The sequence below is a fragment of the Odontesthes bonariensis genome, chromosome 7 (genome assembly GCF_027942865.1).
Source record: "Odontesthes bonariensis isolate fOdoBon6 chromosome 7, fOdoBon6.hap1, whole genome shotgun sequence".
Classification (NCBI taxonomy): Eukaryota; Metazoa; Chordata; class Actinopteri; order Atheriniformes; family Atherinopsidae; genus Odontesthes; species Odontesthes bonariensis.
In genome coordinates this window covers 5585973-5605825 of record NC_134512.1, presented here as the reverse complement: position 1 = coordinate 5605825, position 19853 = coordinate 5585973, and the positions used below count along the sequence as shown (strand labels likewise).

At 40.6% G+C, this 19853-nt stretch overlaps 1 protein-coding gene across 3 annotated transcripts in view; it reads right to left on the bottom strand.

Annotated features, from left to right (window-relative positions):
* The window catches only part of LOC142383662 (chemokine-like protein TAFA-5), a 114727-nt gene that overhangs the window by 72358 nt on the left and 22516 nt on the right, over positions 1–19853 (bottom strand). The window lies entirely within an intron of this gene.

Genomic DNA, 19853 nt, shown 5'->3' with positions numbered 1-19853 from the left:
CATTTGATGGCAGCTGGATAAGGTTTCAGGCCTGCCAATCTCCCTCCCCATAACCCTGAATCAGATAAAATAGGTATGAAAAATTAACAAATTTAAGGTTACTATTCTCGATATGGTTGGCACATTGTATGATTTCCCTGAGAGAGCCGAGATGCTTGTACATCCACATAAGCTTGCCATTTGACGCTGATTTAACAGGGAAATGCATTAACTCTTTCGGTGCCATTGACGTCTATAGACGTCAATTTAAAAAACCCGCTGACTGCCAAAGACGTCTATAGACGTCAACTGCGTTTTTTAACGGAGCGGGCTGGGGGACAATCTAGGGGAGTTTGTCACTAAATCTTAGGCTTGTAAACACTAAACAGAGAATATACTGGCAAAATTACCCGCAAGGTGGCAGCAGTGCCACTTTGCACAAAAAAAGAAGAAGCGTGTTTTCTCCGTTTTTTGGGTCAAACAGCTTTTTTTGGTGAAACCAACCTATGTTCTACTGTCTATTACTAAAGGACTGAAAATGGTAGAAACAAACTTTTTTTCCTGATGAAAGAAGAGAGTCTACTCTTTCGTTTGGTAATTTCGGTGTGTACATAGTCATAAGACACACTTTTCTGTGGGTCTTGGAAAATCAGTCAAAATACTGTAAAACACTTGGCAGTATGGGTCTCTCTGAACTGAAAATGGCTGGCAGCCAATGAGTTAAGACCTTTAGTGACCACAACCTTTTTGAGTGTTAAACAGCTTCTAAGACCTTGCAGCCCTTTCATATAAGCACAGAAATAACTTATTCACAGAAGAGACTGAATATTTCACTACATTGTCATTTTTGCTTTTCAAATCAGTCTTTATTGAGAAAAAGGAAAAGAACCACGTGGTAAAATTACCAACAAGCAATTGTCATGATTATGTTCATTTGTCTTTTTTTTTTTTTTTTTTTTATCTATAACTGCAAATGATAGGGGAGAAGAATAACAAATCACATCTTCACTAAATGCAGCTGAGGCAGAGACTGATGGAGGGGTGACTGTTGAAAGAGTCACAGCAGCCAGATAAAAGATTTGGGAGGTGGATTTAGTCACTGTGGTGACGGCAGAAGCCCCCCCTGCATGCTGATGAACTGTCATCAATAGGGCCATGGATCGTCCTCCTCTCCAGAGAGGACTTTACTCACAACTGCCAGAACCTTGCAGCAGAGAAAACAAAAGAATCAGTTCAGAGTGATGAGGTCGACTGGGTCAGAGCAACAAAACCAAAGATGACGACATCAGCAGCAGCAACAGCAATGGCAGGAGCTCATTAAAGATGAGTCTCTCCATGAAAAAACACACTATTTTGATGTTTTAGCATCTTCTCTGAGGTGTCTCAAATTCTTTTTATAGGCAAAAAAACAAAAAATTCTGCCTGGCATGAAAGACAAGGTGTGGATGGGCAAAATTGTCTTGTCTTACATGAGCTTCGGTCATGACAATTCGATCATTGAGGCAGCGAAAGAGACTGTGGGAAGAAAACCTGCAAGATAATGATGACTGAACTGTATGTTAGTCCATACCTTACATTCAAAATAGCTTTTATAAGCTAAATGTTTCTGCTGGTAACTTTGACAATTTTTCACATCTGTTCTTATGTATTACCATGGCAACAGAAAAGTTGTTAACCTGTTGGAGCAGCTAACCAAGCTTTCCAAAGCCCAAGTCATGCCTGGAATAAAACCCCAAATCAAGATGAACTGAAGAGCAGACGTCAAGGGTGCAGAGCAGGAACGAAACGGAGAAAAAGGTGAAAGAAGTTTAAACCATTTCTTTTTATTTGACTTCAGAAATTAATGAAAAAGTATAATTACAAAAATACAATAGTAAGTATAATAAAAAAGTATAATTGAACTGAATTTAATTGAATCCACACCCACCTCACTTGATTTCCCAATCACATTTTGGTGTACATTATATTTTCTTATTATATAGCTTCATTGTTTGTCAAATTGATATTTAGTTTTAGTTAATATTGTTTAGAACTCACAATCTGATACTTCTTTGTCCCAGGTGTGTCTCTATCTACATGTCTATATTTTTAGTTTAATAAAGCACATAGCTGTTTTCCTGCCTGGTTTTGTCCTAAGTGTCCTGCCGAAGTTATAGTGTATGCAGCAAATGCAATCTTTTTGGAAAAAGGCTCAATCATATGTCCAAAAAAGGTATGAGAGGACCATAAACATCCATCCATCCATCCATTATCTATACCGCTGAATCCGTCGATCGGGTCGCGGGCGGGCTGGAGCCTATCCCAGCAGTCAATGGGCGAGAGGCGGGGTACACCCTGGACAGGCCGCCAGTCCATCGCAGGGCCACATAGAGACAAACGAGACAAACAACCATGCACGCTCACACTCACTCCTAAGGACAATTTAGAGATGCCAATCAACCTAACATGCATGATTTTTTGGACAGTGGGAGGAAGCCGGAGTACCCGCATACACGGGGAGAACATGCAAACTCCACACAGAAAGGCCCCAGCTGGGTGTTGAACCTGGAACCTTCTTGCTGTGAGGCGACGGTGCTAACCACCACACCACCGTGCAGCCCCTGGACCATAAACAGTATTTCACAATTGTTCTCAGCGGAGAATACCAGAAAGTACACTTTAATACTCCCAGAACAAAGCCCAAAAATGTTTTCTTCAAAGTTGGTCTCCATGTGTTTATTGAGCACCGTGATTAATTTTAAGTGACCCTGAGGCCCCTGAGACGATATGAGGACTGCTGCTTCCAGTGAAGGAGAAGCCCAGTAACTGTGGATAGATTTCAGAGATACCTTTAGCTAAAGTACCCCACAGTAACAGGAGAAAGCAGCAGAGGAGAAGCACATATTTGTTTGCTCATTAGCTACAGCAAATCACCAGACTTTTTAAAATCTTCATCTGTCACACATAAGAATAAGAGAAAAACATTATTGTTCCAAATCTTGAAAACTAAATTCTAAAAAAAAACCTAAACCTTTAGGTTACAAAGAAAAGTCTTTGAGTACTGAGAGGCGACATAGTTCCTGAGATGGCTGTCCTGCTGCAGATCACAAAATTAATATTATCTGCTCAGCAACACATATTTATACCATGGATGATACTCTTCTCTAAGTGACGTGTTGCTGTTTAAAGTTCAACACCTCAGACAGATATACAAAATATTTTTAGCCTAATAAGGTGGTCACTGTGTCAGAGTAGAAGTATGTCAGTGCACGTTGAAAATTTTCCAATGTATTTCAGGCCAAAATAACAACATTTGTTTTTGCTTGTTTTACTAACTGTAAAAGCTCAGTGCAGCAGTGCAAATACATTGGCGAGGGCTGTCGCAATCAACCATCAACTGTAGGTGCCTAATATAAAAGTTAGATCAGGGAATTTAAGCCAAATCAGGGCTGAAATGACTTTTTGGCTCTTCAAAAAAAGCCCCAGGCTTTTTCAGTCCTGGTTGCTGTTGGTCAAAATGCATGTTGTGTTTTCAACTGAAGTTTTCATAATGATATTCCTCAGTAGTTTAGAGTTATCAGCAGTTTCACCAAAAGGGCCAAAGCCTTTTCCCATACACGTTTTAAGCTTGGAATGACGGGCCTTCAATGGCTTAAATGGCTTCTCAGACAGTCTACAATGTCACAGCGTTGGACATAGTTCAGTCAATAAGTCAGTATTGCTACAATACATGTTTACTGGAAAAAGGACCATGACCAAATTTAATGGCTAATTTGAGCTGTTGAGCTTGTATGTGCATGTAACTGTACCGGCTGACCATCCTTTGGGTCATTGGGATTTTGTCACCTCCCTCAATAGAAAGGTATCTGAAGTTTGCTTGATGGTTACAAGGTTACATATTATAATGGTACTGTATTTTTGCATCATTACAGTATGTATTTTACAAAACATACTAGTATTTTTATTAAGATACTAACAAAAATAAAACAATAAAACAAAAATTGAATTTCCTTCAGGATCAATAAAGTATCTATCTATCTATCTATCTATCTATCTATCTATCTATCTATCTATCTATCTATCTATCTATCTATCTATCTATCAAAGATGTTGTCAGACATTCTAGAAGTACCAACTGTATCCTGTTAAACACTTAACAGAAAGAAACAACAAGTTGCTGTGCAGAGCTCTCATTTCCAGTCTCTGTGTCTTCCAGGTCAATCTATCATCATGCCATCGAGCATTCTCTGTGGGCCACTTAACAGTTAGACCAGTGTCCTAATCAGGTAAAAAAAAAAAACTGCAAACAGGACAGGCTGGAGACCAATTTCAACAATGTATGAATATAAAGTTGCAATTGCAAACTAGTAGAAAACAAACACAAAGGGCATTGTATATTCAAGAGAACACAGATATATATTATGTTAATTAGAACAAGACTGTCAAAACCAATCAGGTTTATTAATACATTTATTGTGAAGTCATTGTGCTTGAACACATTATTAAAAGCTGAAAAACAGGTATAAGCTGTTTTTTAAACCTTGATTTAACCAGGGAAATGTGTTTAATGAAAAGCTTACTGTCTCAGGAGAACTTAGAAGCCTTCATGCTAATGTGAACGAAAAAGAGTAATACAATAGAACTGCAGAAACCAGCACACTGTTTATACTGCAGTGAATAAGTAGACCTATTTTTTTTTTTAGCAGATATAATGTCCAAAATGTTAACACAACTATTCAGTAGAAACATCTTTGACAGAAGAAACAACCCTCATCACAGGGTCAATCACAATCCATTCATATCTCATTCACAGCTTATTAAGAATTGCTTTTTAATTCTCAGTTTAAAAAAAAAGTTTTTTCACCTGCAGCAAAATATCAATTACATCAACCTCAAATGCCATCTTTTTTATGTTTTATTTCTTCCAAAGGTTGTATTTTTCTTTGAATTGCTCTGTTTCAGTTTTTTGTGCTGACTTCCTGCCTCTGGGGATTAATGTTCTTCCTATGATCTCTGCAGTTTGTCACTGCAATGAAACTTGTATATTTTACTTTATTTTACTCTGGAATACACAGTATTCTCTTGTATTGTGGTGAGAAGGGAAAATAGATTAACCAGCACCTGGTACTTACTGTATCTCCAGGAAATTGCGTGTTCTACATGAAATTGTTTTTGTAGCGGCCAGCTAAATTATGCTAATAATGAAGAGGTACATTAATGAACTGCATGTGAGTCAACAGGAGGTTACTGGAAGGGATGCTGAACCTAAAAAACATACAACTTACAGGGTTTATATGTAGACACAGGTCTGTGTTTAGTGCAGGTGTGGAAATTCTGTGGAAAGTTGCAACGACATCAACATCCCACACAGATGTCCTATGAAGTGAAATAATGAAGTTTTATCACCTTAACATCTTATCTAACTGGCGGCCTGTCCAGGGCCCAATGACCGCTGGGATAGGCTCCAGCCCCTCCGCGACCTGACTGACAGATTAAGCGGGTATAGAAAATGGATGGATGGATGGACATCTTATCTAAACTGTCAAGAGTCTAGTCTGGACTGACATTAAAGTAGACCGTGATAACGCTCTAACTTTAAGAAGTACTAGTGATAAAAATATATATATACTGTATATAAATATATATACATATATATATATATATCTTCAAACACAAGAAGAGTGGGTGGGAGAGCCTGAGGCTGTCAATGCTGTGGGGTCTGAGAAGCCTCACAAGCAGAGGTGAAGAAGAAGTGGTCCAACATTAAGGTGGATGTGAATTGGAGACTGGCTGCCCACCGCTGCAGTGTGGCCAAAACAGTCGGGTGGGGGGGATGACCGACTCTGTTTGAACAGAGAGTCGGCGCAACAATGGGTGACACTGCTCTCTCTGGGGTGGTGGGAGCTCATGTGGGTGACTCTGATTACCCCCAAGCTAAATACCGATGTTTTTGTGTAACTCACAACAACGTGTTCATCCAGTAACATGCAGAAGTGCGCCGGGGAAAAGTCGAGGCTGATTAAGACATTTCACACTTTACGCACGGGGTTATTAATATATGCCCACAGAGACGATCAGGGGCTTGTTAGAAAGATCTTACTGAAGTAAACTTCTAACTGAAGTTTAACCAGCAAAAAACAGCAAGAAACTAACTTTAACCACCGACTAATATATATAATATAATAATGATGCTGTGAAGATGGGATAGAAATTGGGGGCGCACATACTCAATGCGCGTCACAGGGAATAATATTAGGACAATTACAAGAATGAAGTTACTCACCAAGAAGCCAACCATCATGCACAGTGCCACCTTATAAGTCTGTTCCCAACGATGCTGTTACTCAGAATGTATGAATCGTGCGTTGAGCCAGGGCACCTCGCCACAATGTTGGTTAATTGCATTTACGCATCACATATGATCTGATGAAAATATGTATGAAAATACATATGATGAATGAAAATGTTCCCTGTTAACATACAAATTCATGATGTGATGGCGCTTTTATAGCAATGTGTGCGCAGTCGATAGCTCTGATTACAAAATCGGCTCTCGCTTCAAATTGAGCTTTAATGTTGGCCTGTTGGGAATTTGATATACGTGGCTGAGATGCGGATAATTCTGTCCCACGCGGCTGGCATGGCTCGGCTCAGGGTAGACTGGCACAGTCCCAATCGGTTGGCCACCTGCCCCTGGAATGCTCCGGTTGGAACCCCAGTGTGCACATCACCTGTGAGCACAGGCAGCGCATGGCTCCTCGCTGTGTTGCGCTCCAACGCCGGCCGCAGCTCTGCGCACAGTTCTAGGAGGATTTCCGTCAAAACGGCTAATGAGTAATCAGTCGCCATCATATGCCAGCTAATCCTCTCTGTTGTAGTGAACACACGCTCTCTTCGAATTGCACCATTTGCAAAGTCTTCTAATACTTTTAAAGCAGCCATTGTTTTTAATGGTATGCATTGCACCACTTTGCGCTGCTTTTATATCCACTCGTGTTTATCAGTATTAATTGTTCATCTATCTCAAATGTGCACATCACTGTCTGAGGACTAATTGTTTTCACATTTATTTATTATAACAGTTTCCCAACATCACCTTAGGTGTCGCCAAAGAATCAACAGCTGCAGAAAAATGCGTACGCCAGCCCTGAAGCTGCAGTAAGGCACCGCACATTTCCACGGTCTTTTCGTTCTTGATACATCTGATCGTTGACGCACAAAATAGTGGCGCAGGCGTACGCACGCTTTGTACATGAGGCCCCTGGTCATGGAAAGTACCAGGCAGGAGTCTGTGGAGATCCTGCAGTACACCTGTTGCTCATCTACCTTCATTAGTCACTGGCTTTATAAGGACCAGCTGGAGCCACAGACGATGCCAGTGGCGATCTGGGAGGGGCTGGGTGACAAGGTAATATGGTGTGGGGATTTCAATGCTCACAGCACACTGTGGGGGGGATAAAAATGATGCAAATGGTGGCATTGTGGAAGAGTTTCTGGACGAGATGGGGCTTGTATGTTTAAATGATGGCTTGCACACACTAATAGACGTAGCAAAGGGAACTGGCTCTGCTATTGACCTCACAATAGTCTCTCAAACTTTAGCAGCCAGGTGCAACTGGGCGGTACTGGACAGCACAGTGGGTAGTGATCACTTTCCAGTAGTAGTTGTGCTTGAGGTAGAAGTAATACGAGAACACGTGGTGAGGAAAGGGAAATTGAATTTAAGGAAAGCAGAATGGGAAACCTTCTCAGAGTCTAGTGAGCGCAACCTAATGAATATTACAGCCGGGGGTTGTGTTGAGAGCATGTGTAGGAAAGTCACCAATGGTGTAATCAGGGCAGCTGAGAGTGCTATCCCTAAAAATGGGCCAGGTAGGGCAAGAAAGATAGTGCCATGGTGGTCCAAAGAGTGCAGGAAGGCTATCAAGGAGCGCAACAAAGCGTTTAGAATTTTAAAGAAAACATTGAACTTTGAGAATTTGATAAATTACAAGCAGTGTCAAGCGGTAGTGAGGTCTACAGTTAAAAAATCTAAGAGAGAGTACTGGAAAGCATTTTGTGAAACTTTAGACAGAACTACCCCAATAGGGGATGTATGGGGAATGATTAAAAAAATGAGAGGCATTAGGAGAGAGCTGGAATATCCAATAATGATGGTAGAGGACAGAGTTATTATAGGCAGTAAGGATAAGGCAGAGGCCATTGCTAAAATACTTGTACAGGTACACAGCTCAGGGAATCTTACTCCCAGTGAGGCAAGAGGAAGAGAAATCACAATAGATCGCTACAGGCATATGTTAGAGGAGGAGATGGGGGAGCAGAATGCTCTAAATACGCCCTTTAACCTGAGTGAATTGAATAGGGCGTTAAAGAAAGTGGGTAGGTCCACCCCAGGAAGGGATGAGATATGCTACATTATGTTGAAGAAATTGACTGATAAGGGGAAAGAGGTGGTTTTAGGTTTAATTAATAAGGTGTGGGTGGAGGGAGTTATTCCAACTGAATGGAAGCTGTCTGTAATAATCCCTATTAGGAAGCCTGGGAAAGATGCAAAGATGCCATCAAACTATAGACCTTTTAGCGCTGGCCTCACAGTTGGGTAAAATAATGGAAAGAATGGTGAATGATAGGTTGGTCTACTAGTTAGAAACGAGAAATATTTTGTACAGCTACCAGAGTGGATTTAGGCAGAGAAGGGGCACCATGGACCCAGTAGTGGCCTTAGAAGACTCAATAAGGAAAGCCCAAGTTAACAAGGAGACAGTACTGACAGTATTCTTTGATATAGAGAAGGCCTATGATATGGTCTGGAGAGAGGGACTCCTAATTGAACTCAGGCAAATGGGTATCAAAGGTAGAATGTTTCAGTGGGTCAAGGATTTCCTATCAGGCAGGAGAATCACGGTCAAAATTAATGAAGAGTTCAGCAGTGAATATACAGTGGAAAACGGCACTCCGCAAGGAAGCATTATCAGCCCGATATTGTTCTTGATCATGATTAATGATGTCTTTGAAGAGGTGCAGGAATCTGTCCATGTTGCTTTGTTTGCAGATGATGGTGCAATGTGGATAAGGGGGAGAAATGTTGATTTTTATTGTGCGTAAAATGCAGCAGGCAATAGACCATGTCCAAGCGTGGGCCCTTGAATGGGGATTTAGAATATCTATTGACAAAACTAAAACCTTGTTCTTTACTAGAAAGAACATTCCCATGGGTTTGAAACTGAAGTTATCAGGTGCAGAGCTAGAGAGAGTAAACTGTTTTAAATATCTAGGCCTGTGGTTAGATAAGAGATTAAAAAATTATTGAGAAATGTAAAAAGGTACTGAATGTAATGCGCTGTCTGAAAGGGGTGGACTGGGGAGCCAACAGGTCAGCCTTGAGAACGATATACATCAGCCTTATTAGGTCTGTATTTGACTATGGATGTGTGGCTTACAGATCTGCATCTAAGACGCTCCTGGCAAAACTGGATGTTATTCAGCATAAAGCCTTAAGAATGTGTTGTGGAGCAATGAAGTCGACTCCTGTTAATGCTATACAGGTAGAGGTGGGGGAAATGCCACTGCATATAAGGAGAGATCAGCTGGCCTTAGTCTATTGGGCTAACCTCAGAGGACAAAGGGAAGGCCACATCAGTCTATCTGTGTTAACTCACTGCCAGGAGAAAGATAAACCAGGTAGAAGCTTTGGGTGGGTGGTTCCTCAAAAGGCAGAGGCCCTGGGCCTGCAGGCACTTACTCTGTGTCCAGCTGTCACATATTCAGTTGTACCACCATGGCTGTTAAAGGAACCTGTAATAGATTTAGCACTTCTAGAGTTGAAGAAGCAAGAGGAGTTCAGCAAAGAAATGGTTGAGTGCCATATCAGAGCGCAGTACAAGGATAAACTTGTGTTTTTTACAGACGCTTCAAAGTCACCTGACGGGAAAGTGGGTGTGGCATTTGTAATACCAGAGCTTAAGATGTGCAAAAAAGAAAGGCTAAACAATGATCTTGCTGTATACACCGCAGAACTAGTAGCCATCCTCACTGCTTTGACCTGGATAGAGGGGAATAGACCAAGGAATGGAGTGCTAATTGCCTCAGATTCTGCTTCTGCCCTGATGAGTATTCAGAGTACCATGTCGGAGTCCAGACAGGATATTGTTTTAGAAATTGCACAGATGGTAAATGGAATTATAAACTCAGGCACCGATATCAGCTTCCTATGGGTACCAGCACACGTTGGGTTACGAGGGAACGAGTTGGCGGATAAGTACGCAAAAAAAGCATGTGTGACCCCTGAGGTCACCTTAGAAGTAGCTTATAGCAAGTCAGAGATAAAGTCACTTGTCAAGACAAAGTCCAGGGAGATCTGGCAGAGTGAGTGGAGTGGTGCAGCTACTGGGAGAAAGTACTTTGCCATCCAAGGGGTGGTTGGTCATGCTAGACCAACAGCAAGACCCACCAAAGAGGAGGACATCATATCTAGGATGAGGTCTGGACATTCTGGTCTGAACGGTACGCTATTTGTTTTTAAAAAGCATGCTGATGGAAAGTGTAGTGTATGTGGTGCTACTGAGACCGTGGAGCATGTAATAGAGCAATGTGTCAGGTTTGACCAGGAGAGGCAGCATCTCATCCTAGGACTAGAGTCAGAAAGTGTGCAATTAAACATTAAAACAATACTACAGAAGAACTCAAGTGAGATGTGCTTTAAGTACCTTTTTCACTATCTAGAAACAGGACTGATTAGAAAGATATAATACCTTTTTTTTTTTTTATTTTTTTTTTTTTTATATTTAGCTGAGATAGTTTTCGTCCAGACTCGCACTCCATTTCGGTAGGTGGCGGTAATGCTTCCAAAAAGTTGTTTGCCAACCGCCAACAAAATATAAGAAGAAGAACAGACGATGCCAGATTGTCTTACTACCTTCATGGTAAAGCCGGTTCACGTTAAAGCCTTGTGTTTAACTTATTTGTTGCTCCTTACTTCATGCCTTCCATTTCAGTTTACTTCCAGTTGAGATCTTCGTTCCTGGAATCCTGTTGTATTAACACTCCACTGCAAAGTCATTATTTAACTCTGGATCTGCTACTTGCTGCCTTCACATGCCTGTGCCTCAGAACATCTTCACATCCATCTGCAACTCCTGGAACCCCTTCTGTGCCGAACCCCCTCCTGGAAGTAAGTGTCTCTGTCTGTTTCAAATCATGGATTCCCCTTGGACTCAACTAACAAACACACTTGTTTTAGTGAAACACCGGACCAGAATCTCCCAGCACCTCCTTACCATTTATCATTCTAAATAAACGAATTGTCTGTCTTACTCTGCCTCAGTCTGCTCTTGGGGTTTTACTGTTTGTGCGTGGCTACCAGCAGCCATGACAGCACAATCTGGCCCAACAACAGAACCCAGCAGACGAATTTAGAGTTGCTCTATCCAGCCAGGGCACCTCAGAGGGTCCTGCGTTAATTGGGAAAACAAGTTTCAAGCAAGCAACGCTTGGACCAGGTATACAAGTTAATTCAGGATCTTCACACACAACTGTCTGTTTCACCCACAGCCCCTGGAACATCACCCACTCCTCAGCCATCTCCTCTGCCGGATCCAGTAGTCGGAGCTGAATCCGGTTTCCTTGACGCTGTTTTTCCCACTCCTGATACATTCTCTGGAGATGTGAGTAAATGGAGTGGATTCATTCTTCAGTGCTCCTTAAAGGATAACTGCGGTATTTTCAACATTAAGCCTCTTTTCTGAGTCGTCTGCAATGTTTTAGAACCCCCCTCACCGCTTATTTGATGTTTACTGCTGTCTCTGGTACAGTGGCGGCTCCTGACATTTTTTTTAGGTAGTGCAATTTCCAGTCTGCGAAAGCTGCATCAGTGTGCTGTGCGAAGCTGAACCGATTGCACTGATGCAAACCTGTTATGTTCCCACACAGGAAATAAAATGTCTGATCGTCCAGAAACTCCTTGTCTTCTTTAAATAAACACAACGCTGAGTCGAGGGGTTATTTGGTCTGCCAAATAACCAAAGTGACTCTGCAATTTCCCCCGTTATGTCCATAAGTACCATAAAAGTCCATAGGACTGAGGTATATTTGTCTAGGTAGCATAATTTATTGTAATAATTTTGTTATTTTTTGCATAATTTGCCAATCAGTTAATATTACACCTTAACCATTATTTATTTATTTTCCTCATATTGTTCCAGGATTCTATGAAATAAGTAAACACATAAGCTCTTAATGATAAGATTCATTCAATTTTCATTCTAAAGAATGTAATTAAAATGACAGCATATAAATCCAAGTCAAGTGTTTATGGAAGTTTTGGAAAATATGACTTAGAAAAGTATAACCAGTTGTCAAACATGGTTAAGTGCAGCTTACTTATGTGAGATTTCTCTCTTTTTTAAATATAATACTGCACCATAAACAATGAATGTGTCATTATACATTCTGCTATCATTGTCAACATTATATTAAAGATTTAAATCATTACAAGTCAATGATTGAGCACAAAAGGGTAAGTTATTTAGCTACATCAAAAACTACCTGGAAAAATTGCAGGGTTGGTGGAGCCCTGGGTTTCATCTTTGCCTCGCAAGGCGAGCTCGAACATCCTGCAAAATTCTTCCAAACTTCCTTCTCCGCATTAGTACGACGACTAAAGGGTACTTCTGTCAGAAACACTAACGTATTGTTGCACTCGACACTCGCCATCTTCTTCATAGAATGTTTTTTTTTTTTTTTTTTTTTTTTTTCTTTATTGAAAACCACAATGTTACAACAACAAGTAGAATGTTCATGGTCCCGCGCAACAGACACATGACGAAAGCACGTTGTGCGTCGTTTGTGCGAGCACATAAACTCTCATAGAGAATGCATTGGGAGCAAGATTTTTGAAAAAAACCGAGGTCCCATTCATGTCAATGGAAGCTTCCTGGTGCAAATTCGACCCTGACCGAAATCGCACAAAATGGGCGTAGCAACACCAGGCGCAACATTAATCTGATTGGACAATGACATATACAACCAGTTTGCCTACAGCAGATCAGTCCCACCTTAGCAACTAGATTTAAAAAAAAAAAAAAAAAAGAAAAACTCCGTGTTTGGTAGTGCGTCGCACAAATCGCCCCTATGGAGGAGCCGCCACTGCTCTGGTATTTGCCTAATTTTGATTCATCTCAACCTGCTTCAGAATGGCAAGTCATGTGCATGTCCAAAAAGGTCCGTAAAAGCACCATAAACGTCAGTTTTCAAAATCATCAACTCACCGGAGTGGTTACTGGTGTGCACTGCAGTTATCCTTTAAGGCAAGATTCATCTCAGCTCCTGTGCTCAGACTGAACCAGAGCGCCAATTTATTGTGGAGGTGGATGGGGTAGGAGCAGTTCTCTCCCAAAGAACGGAGGATGGTAAGCTGTGCTTTTTCCAGGCGTTTGACACTACTAATGAAGCGTTTCCACACATTGCCAAACTGTATTGATAATGTGTTGCTTAATACTGACACCTCCTGGATCTTAATCATTACCGGCAACCAAGTGACAGACTCGACTGACATGCTGGTTTAATGACCTAGTATAGGCTATACAATATAATTTAAGGTATTGTATTTTATATCGTACTATTTCATATCTTAAAGTTTAAATATCTTTAAGGTCATAACATGTAAAAATCAAAATGAAGGTGTTGTGAATACAAGGATGCTTACCTCCTTGAGGCAGGGAGGGGATTTTTTTTATTCAAGAAAGTGAGTCAAAACTATCAAAGCGACCATGAGGACATTTTAAAATGTCTATCGGCCTACCTGTGTATGTTCCCGGTGTAGTCCTATTTGTGACCTCATTTTCGTGCCTGGCTCTGTAATGCCTCATCATTGAAGAGGTGCTTTTATTAATGTAGGACTGTTCTGTTGAACAAATGTGACATTTAACCTGCCGAAAATAATTTAAACTGAGTCACTTTGAAATGGTTTTGAATTCTGATTTAAGTCGAACAGGATGAAACGATGAAATTAAAAAAAAATCTTATTTGCCGATGAGATTAGAATGGTCCCACACGGCGGAAACTTTTCTTTTTTCTTTCTGGCTCCATTATGGCTTGTAGATAAGATGTCCCTTTGAAATGATTGTTTTGGCAGAGATGCATCCCGTTGACAGATTTGCTTCCTCTTAAACAGTTTGGCGTGCGATACTTCAGCTGGATCAGTCGCGTGACTTTCTTGAAGCGATACACGCACCAACACGGGGTTTTGCTCTTTGAGCTCGACACATACACCAACGCATCGGTGTTGCCGGACCATCACTATTTGACACCCTCAGAACAAAATTAAAACGTGGGTAACTGAGAACTTTTGGCCATGAAATTGGCATTAGAAGAATGGAGACATGGGCTTGAGGGAACCAAACAACCCTTATTAGTCTGAACTGATCACAAAAATCAAAACCTACCTTCAAAATGCTAAAAGACTAAATTCAAGACAGGCTCATTGGGCTCTGTTCTTTGGCCATTTTGATTTTCTCCCTCTCCTATCAACCTGGTTCTCGTAATATTAAACCCAATGCTCTGTCCAGACAGTTTGCTGCTGAGGAAGGGGAGGTGGAAAACCAAATCCACCAGGGATTATTGTCCCACCCAGATCCAGGAGACAGACCTCAGGATAGCAAGTATGTTCCTGCTTCTGGACATTCTGCAGTTATCCAGTGGGCTAATACTTCCAAGTTCGCTTGCCACCCCGGTATTCAAAGATCCATAACACTGCTTCAACATTATTTCTGGTGGCCTTCCCTAGAATCTGACACCCACGAATATGTCAAAGCCTGCCAAGTCTGTGCTCACAACAAGAGCATCCACCGTCCGGTCTATTACACCAACTACTGATTTCAAGCCGCCACTGGCCACATTTCTTTAGATTTCATCACTGGGCTACCACCATCTGATAATGCCACTATAATCGACCAATTTTTCTAAAGCTGCTCATTTTGCTCCCCTAACTCAACTACCACTGACCTCCTGGTTCAACTTTTTTTTTTTTTGTTTTCTCTCAGATGTAATTCCATTTGAGGTGGTATCGGTTACCTCACATGTATGGAGGACCTTCTGCTCAGCTCTAGGAGCCTCTACTTGGAGTCAGCAGCACTCTAAAAAGTCATTCAGGGCCTTGGTGTGTATGAATGTATGTATATATATATATATATATATAAAAAATAATCACAGCTGGCAATGTAAGCTCTGCACATTTGAAGATTCTTCAAAAGGGGAGCTTCTCAAGCATTATCGAGTCAAGCACGGTACTTTTGGTCGTGCCTATTCAGTACCCAGTCTTCATTTAAGCTGTCCTTGCTTCTTTAAGACATGGGGTGGCCTGCATACACACTTGTCTAGATCCCACAATTCACAGGAAACTGAAGGTGTACAATCTTTCAGATGTAACATTTGTGACTCATTTTATCCTAGTACAAAAGACTATTTTCACCATATTAATTCGCACTTGAAAAGACATGAAACCATAAAATGTGCTTTTAGTGGATGTGATTTCAAGACAAACGTATATGGAACTTATGCAACACACAGAAGCAGAAATCACAAGTCCCATTCATGGAAAGACTTGAATGATGTGATCGCAAAGCATCCCATTGCTACTGAGAATGAAAGTGACTTTCCTGTGTTGGAATCACATGGTCATGATGATACCACCTTAAGGTTGTATTGTGGAAGGGATACTTCAGGTGAAATAGTGAAAAATATTGGTTCTCTCTTGTTAAAATTGGAAAGCATCTATGTCTCTGGCAAATGTGTTGGACTTGGTGGAACTGCTTCAGTTTATCTGCACATCATCCACTCAGCATTTTCCAAAGTGAGTAATATTTTTTTGAAAAAACTGTGCTGTTGATGACGCTATTGTTGGTGAATTGGTAGTCAAACTCTCTAATCCGTTTTCTGCAGCCTTCAGAAAAAAGATGGTCCCCTTTCTTCCAAATTTAAGAGGGTAAAGTATTATAAGGAAAACTTCAGTGTAATTGAGCCAGTAGAGTATATTTTGGATCCTGTATAGTTGCTGGCTAGGTTGGCAAGGTTTACCGGTCTGAAATTTATGTGTTAATAATTACACAAGAGTCTTAATGTTGTGACAAATGTCATGGACATTTGTCAAAATGGACAAATAAATGTTTAACATGAGAAGTGTGTGTGTAATTGCTTTATTTTGTTTCATATAGTACCTGAAGTACTCCTGGATTAGAGGAATACATTTAAAAAAAAAAAAAAAAAAATTGGGTAAATAGAACATTTATTCTGATATTTGATAGTCCAGTATTTAACTTCTGTTAAACGTTAAGTAAATTTAGCAGTTTTGTTAAATAATAATCTAATTTTCAGTTGCATCTACCAAACATTTTAATTATATCTACTTTTTTTTGAGTAGTTTGAATTTAGGGTTACTATTGCATAGAATTAAAAAAAATTTAATTATATCACCTCAATTTTATATTTCATGGTACTCGATCAAGTTATCCAGATCAGCTTAATTTTTTTTTAATTTGACTTAATTCAAAATAAATCTAATTGATTTCACAGCTTTCAAATTTACTCAAGATTTTTAAGTGTAAAAATGTTACACAGATTAAATTGAGTAGAGACTAGTTAAAGTTCTTAGAGTGAGTTATGCTGGGCGAGTATGCCCATAACTCACTCACCTCTTCAGCCACTTTCATTTCTCCATTCAAGGCATCCTTGAGTTATCAACCACCTCTTTTTCTTGAGGAGAGGGACTTGGATGTTCAATCAATTCAGCACCACCTACAAAGGGCTCGCCGCACCTGGATTCAGACTAAGGCGGCCTTACAACATACTGTTGAACACAATTGGTGTTAGGCAGATTGACACCGTCGACCAGCTCCCCAGTATTCTCCAGGCCAAAATGTATGGCTATCTGCAAAACATTCCTTTGAAAGTTAATCATCAGAAACTGGCTCCCAGATTCATCGGTCCCTACAAAATGGACTCTGTCATCAGTCCCACTGCTGTCCGTCTGAAACTACCTGCCACATCTCAAATTCAACCTGTCAGTCTTAGACTCTGTGTTTCAGGTGGGGTAGAGCAGGTCATGGAAAGTATCACGCAAGAGTCTGCAGCTCCTGCAGCACACCTGTTCATCTACCTTCATCAGTCACTGGCTTTATAAGGACCAGCTGGAGCCACAGACGACACCAGATTGTCTTACTACCTTCGTGGTAAATCCAGTTCACATTAAATCCTTGTGTCCAAGTTATTCGTTGCTCCTTACCTTGTGCCTTCCATTTCAGTTTACTCCCCACTGAGATCTTCGTTCCTGGAATCCTGTTGTATTAACACTCCATCGCCGATTCACTATTCAAATCCGGATCTGCTACTTGCTGCCTTCACATGCCTGCTCGCCCTGCCTGCACCTCAGAACAGCTTCACAGCCATCTGCAACTCCTGGAAATGAGTAAGCATCTGTCTGTTTCACATTACGGATTCTCCTTGGACTCAACAAACGCTCTCATTTTAGTGAACCACCAGACCAGAACCTCCTTACCATCTATCATTATAAATAAACTAATTCTCCATCTTACTCTCTGTCTGCTCTTGGGGTTTTACTGTTTGTGTGTGGCTACCAGCAGCCATGACATGTATGCATTTTTAACTTGCCAAATCCCTATTGTCTGATTTGATTATTTCAGATATGTTTGATACTTCAGATTGTGATTCTCTATCATAATGGCATCTGACAAGTGTAATCCTCAGCAGACAACCCCGACTGAAACATGGACTACACTGTAGGATACTATTTTCTTTGACCACTGGGCTGAATAGAGATGCAAAGATTAAAAAAAATTATTTTCAAGCACATTCAGTGCTGCTTGCTACCAAATCACATGCACTGTTTGTTTACTGCGATTAAGTCCAAAAATCTGACTCATATTGTACTCTCTGGTTTTTTTGGAAATCATCTTCCCAAGTTTGACAGTGGAGTTCCTGAGTGAACTGCTGCAGAGATTTCTTTTCTGAAAAATTGATACAGACCTGTAAATATCTGTGCACATACAGACTGATCTCATTTTCTTTAAACAAATTTGGTGTTTAGGTTTCATACTCCCCATCGAATCACTCTGATTTCCCTTCTACTGATACATTTATTCAAATACAATTACACCCTCTGCAGCTTTTTGCTCCCTTAATTTCTGTTGGTGAGTCTTTTTCAAATCAGATTTTCTCCCTCACTCAGATTGCGGTGTGTTCATAATTTCCATGAATATATGCTCAACTTAATGGAGAAATGAGAATTAATTTTCGACTCAAGACTCCTTAGGTAAGCGTTCTACACTGCAGGCACAATGGTGTATGCTGCATAATAGGCTTGTTTCCAGGATCTAAATAAGTTCATGAGCAGACTGAGAAAACTCAGTAAACAGAGGACGTGTGGGAATTAAAGTCAGCCTGCTGTTTGTTTTAAAACTTTTCACGCTAAGAAGATAAATGAAGAACAGACCACCAACACAACCTCCTAAAAACAATTTTTATTTAAAGAGAAGTTTGCCTATTTTATCTGACATCTTGATGTAATATCAACTGACCAACCACATCTCTTTCAAAAATAAGTCTGTCACATCACTGAAAACCAGCACCAAATCTATCTGAGCTCTGACTGATGAATTTCAAAGAGCAGCTGCTGGAGTTTACGATTTTCCACTTTCTGCACCAGCACATATTTTTACGGAAGCCCAGAGCGGACGTGGTACCAATAAACTTTTTTTGGATGGTTTTCTCAAGATAGCGAGTTAAATTACCGATGGTTTTCGGGGCCACTTTTTCTCCCCAGTCCGCCCCTGTTTATGTGTTTGCAATTTTTTTTTCTCTTATAGAGAACTTTCATATCAGCCCGCGTCATTTAAGGAGACGGCTGGCTCAACTGCAGCTCAATAGGCGTTTACACCTAAGTGATCCTTTTGATATAGTCAACTTCATCAGTGACCAGCTGAGGGGACCAGGCCGTCTCCATAGTTACCGAATGATGTACGAGAGGTGCCGTTATCGTTTTCTCGAGAAAACGAAATGCAATTTTTCTGTTGAGTGTAACACTGATGGAAACATGTCCACTGACCCGCCCTGTACGATTTTAGTTGACCCACGTAGGATTCAGTCTATATTTAAACATACTAGTAGGGAAAAATCCACGGGGCCAGACGGCATACCTGCACTGCTCTTAAAGACATTTGCAGAGGTGGTCATCACAGCCGGGGGCCATATTTTCAGTCTGAGGATTTACACACTGTTCCTGGCTTCTGGAAAAAAAAATGGTCACAGTTCCAACAGCTAAGAAATTGTGTCCAACAGGAAACGATGATTTTAGACCCAAGGTCCTGACTTTGATCATTATTAAGTAAGTCAATTTGGCTTTTGACCCACTTTGGCATTTGATGGGCACTGATGATGCCATCAACAGCATAACACGCATCACTCTTAAGCACTAAAAGAACCCCAAAATCAATGCACAGTTTTTATTTAATTTTAGTTCTGCTTTTAATACACTTCAGCCTCATCTGCTCATTTTAAAACTGAAGCAGAAGCGTGTCAATCATTTTATAATTAAATAGTATTTTTCCTTTTTAACCAAGTGAAGTCAGGGTGTCAGAGTCAACAACAACCTTTCAGAACCCAGATCCATCAGCGCAGAAGCCCCTAAGGGTTGCATGAGCTCGCCAAACCTTTTTACACTATACAAAAATGACTGCACAAATGGCCGTCCTGGTTACTTTGTTTTACATTTTCTGATGAAACCACCATCCTCAGCCTACTGAACAAAAACAAAAGTCCATCAGACTATTTCTTTTTCAATTTTGTGCAGTGGTGTGATGCAAACAATGTCATTTAAAAATGTTCCT